Raw genomic sequence first — 3939 nt, forward strand, 5'->3', positions numbered from 1 at the left:
GAACATCAAGTGAGTCCATGTAGAATTTTGTAAATTTTTTTAAAGGACAGATGAGTATGAAGGATGGAGAATTTCAGTTTCTGAAGGCAAGTATTTTTTAATGCAGTAATCTCATAATTTTGACAATCTGATCTTGTTCAGTACGAAATTTAGGACAAGAACGCATTCAAAAAATGGCAAATTACAGCTCAGAAATGAAGAGACATTCTCTAGTCATAAATATATTGCCTTAAAACAAATTGTGACAAAGTGGAAAAAAATCAAAAGAGATTTCTTTCATTGGTATATAGTATCTCTTAGATACTTGACTTATTGTCTTGATTTAAGGAAACAAAATTTCCATCAAATTCAGCCACAGCCTTTGACAAAATAAAACAACTTTTCGACATATTCTCAATCTTGAATTTAGACCAAAGGCTGAATATGGATTGTTTTTAAGTATTATAAACTGAGAATTTTATTAAAATGTTGGTGCATACTTGAAGAATTTTATATTAGTGGTATAATACTGACTTTAAACCTGGTTTCCTTAAATGTCTCAAAATGTCTGGAACATACTGTGTTCAATACTACCTCAAATTCAGTATCAGAATATTTTCTTTGTTTAAACAGTGGTAGACAGTTTTCTAAATACCGATTCTGCTAAAGCAAAGCTTCAGATGAAGATTATTTTCTTTGATATTGTACATGTGTGTTTACTTTTTAAAAACTAGAGATATTAAAGCTAATCATAAATACTGCAGTTCATGATAATTGAATTCAGCATTTGAAGGTAAATCTATACTTCATAGCAAACAAAATTATATGCTAAGCACTTATCTAAACTGTGATTCAGAAAGCACACATTGCAAATTCTCTTCCTGCTATTTTCCCTTTTTCCAGCAGAAAAAAAATGGTCACTTACTTATCACAGAAATACTACTGGCCTTAGATTTGAGAGAGATGAAAACGGCATTGCTGTCAAAATGACAATGCACTTTTGGGAATGCACAGAAAAATTCTCAGATATCAAAGTAAAACGTATGGAGGTAAAAGGTATGGAAAGGCACATCTAGGGTTTGGTGCCAGGTGTCTGAGGGTTCAGGATTGTAACTACAAGTGACAGCACAAAAATTAAATCTAAGTTCCATATTAAGCCCATAATATCTGTAGATATAACTACTGCTTTTAATTATGCTGGACTGCACATGACAACATTGGCTTTAATTTATTTTTTCACATGTGCCCAAATGACTGAAATATAGGTAACTGGAGATCAGTTCAAATGCATTATACATCCAAATAAGCAAAACTACTGATGTTACTCTTGCCTGGCAATGGGAATCTTTATTTGCTCCAGAAAAGGACTCTCTTACCTTACAGATTGAAAAAGAACAAAGAAAAAAATAACCCTTTATTTCCACAACGGTACTTTGAACAATATGTTCATTAATTCAATTAAAGTTAACTAGGTTCATGGTATCCTGGGGTAAGGTCACAAAGAACTCACATGAAATTAAATATTGTCATAACAATCATATCACATCAAACACATTAAGGAAAATCATCCAAAAATATGGTTCTGAAGCAAGTGCAAATTCTCTCAGGGTTACAGAAATTCAGAGGAAGATCCTCAAACAGGTTTTACAGAAATTCAGAGGAAGTTCCTTTAACTAGCTTAACAGAAAATCAGAAGTTTGGATATACAGTATAAGCCTGATTCTAATGTCAGTTGCCCAAATCTTCCTCTAATTTAATACCATGAAGTGCAATTCTTGTTTACCTCAGTCTGAACAAGATCAGAATCAAATTCTGTACCGAGTAAAGGAAAGTTCAGAGGGAAATGGGCAGAAAAATGTACAGACACAGAAAGCATTCATGTGTTCTTGCATTTGCTGATCCAGAGCTTACCAAACACTCTGCTCCCTCCATCTTTTTCCACTTTAGCTCTCCCAAGCTGAAAGAAGGAAAGAATTAGCTGAATAAAACAGCAGCAAAGAAAGCAGGAGAGAGAAGGAAAGAGACATGCTTGTGCATGGCACACAAGCAGATCTACTACTCAGACAAGTACAATGATGAGGAGTTCAAGTACCGGCATGTCATGCTGCCCAAGGACATCGCCAAGCTGGTGCCCAAGACCCACCTGCTGTTGGAGTCAGAATGGTGGAACCTGGGGTTGCAGCAGAGCCAGGACTGGGTCCACTACACGATCCACAAGCCAGAGTACCACATCCTGCTCTTCCGCTGGCCACTGCCCAAGAAGCTGGAGAAGTGAGTGACCACCGGTCCACCAAAGCCCCCGGCCCACCCAAGCTGAGACTGTACCTCCCTCCTCCTCCTCCTCCTCCTCTGCGTTCTTGGGGAACTTCGCCCCGCGCTGGCAGGTGCCTGTGACCCTCAGTGCCACCTCAGTGGCAGGTCAGCCCCGGTGCCCCTTCCTGCCACAAGGCCTCCAGAGGTCCCTTTCAACACTAACAATTCTGTGATTCTGTGATGTTAGAAACCAGCTTCTTCAGCAGCCTGCAGATAGCAAAAACTGTCTTTCCTCTTCTGGAACCTTCCTAGATCACTATAATAAACTAATTTATCTCACTTCAGTAAGCAAGAGCATTAAAGAAGTTACTTGGGTCTTGGTAATAATAGTTCAGTTGCTGAGTGCACTGATCACAGATTTCTCCCATCTGAAGGGGTCTCTCCCATCTCCTCAATCTCACCTAAAGGATATTCTAATTTATTAGTAGAGATTGATGGGAGTAGGTTATTAGTCATTGCAGGGTTTTTATTTTCCTAGATGAGAAACTCAAGAGGGACTCATTGTGAGGAACAGTAAATGTATGGAGACAGGGAGCAAAACCTACTGCAGAACCTGGTAGAGGAAGCATTTATGTCTAGCCTACTGGGAAGTCAAAGGAAACAAAAAAGGGGTAATGGGAGACACTGGAAGAAGGAAGATTATGAGAGAGCTGTGGAAAGAGAAAATTAAGAAGTCAGGAGAAAGTAGTTCAATGAGAAAGAGAAACAGCCTTTGAAGCCCATAAAGACGACAAAAGTCTGTTGAGGACAGCCTAGGAACAGAGAGGGAGAAAAGCACATGGCTCACCCCCTTTAATCTGGTCTTACAAAAAAGCAAGTATGATTAGTACATGCTTACTAATGGAAAGAAGATACTCTTTTCTTTAGGTATAAAATAAATCAGACTAGCAGGATGGAAGAGCACATATATTTGACAGGGGTGGGATGGGTCTTACCAAGCTGGTAGAATCATTAACCTAGCACCTATGGGAGTTTTTGCTGGCAGGATCAGCCAAAAGGTGGAAGAGATAGAGGAAGAAAAGGATGGCTCCATCAGTTACATCAGCAGGGGGAGAGAAAAGCCTGAGAAGTCCTAAAAACGCAAACTTCAAATTCTTTTGCCTGCTGTGCATGCTTCACATTCTTTAAAAATGAAGCTTATCATTCAGTGTACCAACTAAAATGTTAGTGCTGCACAGCACTGTGAAAGCACATCAGATGATTAGGAAAGGTGTACCTGACAGCTATTGAGAAGCATTCATTAAAAGTCAGGCAGAAGAGCACAACCCAAAGGTGTTCTACAGAGACCGCTACCATGTTTGAAGTACATTCAGCACTTCACTGAATTAACTGAACAATTATTACATATAAACTATGCAGGTAAAACAAATGGTGGTAGCATCATAAATAGTAGTAGGGATAGCGCAAAAGACAGTGCAATATTCCTATCATGATAAACAGGGTTAATCACAATGCATTGTTTTCAGCTGCAGACAAAGCTACATATATGCAATATAAAATGCTGAATATGTATTGAAAAAAATTTCAAAAAACATATGCTTTTAAAACATTTTTAAATGCTTTTGAAAGAAGAAATATAACTGCTATTACTGAGTAACAACAGGGAAGTGGCATGATAAGACCAACGCAAGCATAATGAGTAGCAAT

General features: G+C 38.3%; 1 pseudogene; it reads left to right on the forward strand.

Moving 5' to 3' along the window:
- The first annotated feature begins 2014 nt into the window (after positions 1 to 2014).
- Positions 2015 to 2254, forward strand: LOC137665197 (cyclin-dependent kinases regulatory subunit 1 pseudogene; annotated as a pseudogene).
- Positions 2255 to 3939: the final 1685 nt, after the last annotated feature.

Source organism: Nyctibius grandis, chromosome 6, assembly GCF_013368605.1.
Source record: "Nyctibius grandis isolate bNycGra1 chromosome 6, bNycGra1.pri, whole genome shotgun sequence".
Lineage (NCBI taxonomy): Eukaryota > Metazoa > Chordata > Aves > Nyctibiiformes > Nyctibiidae > Nyctibius > Nyctibius grandis.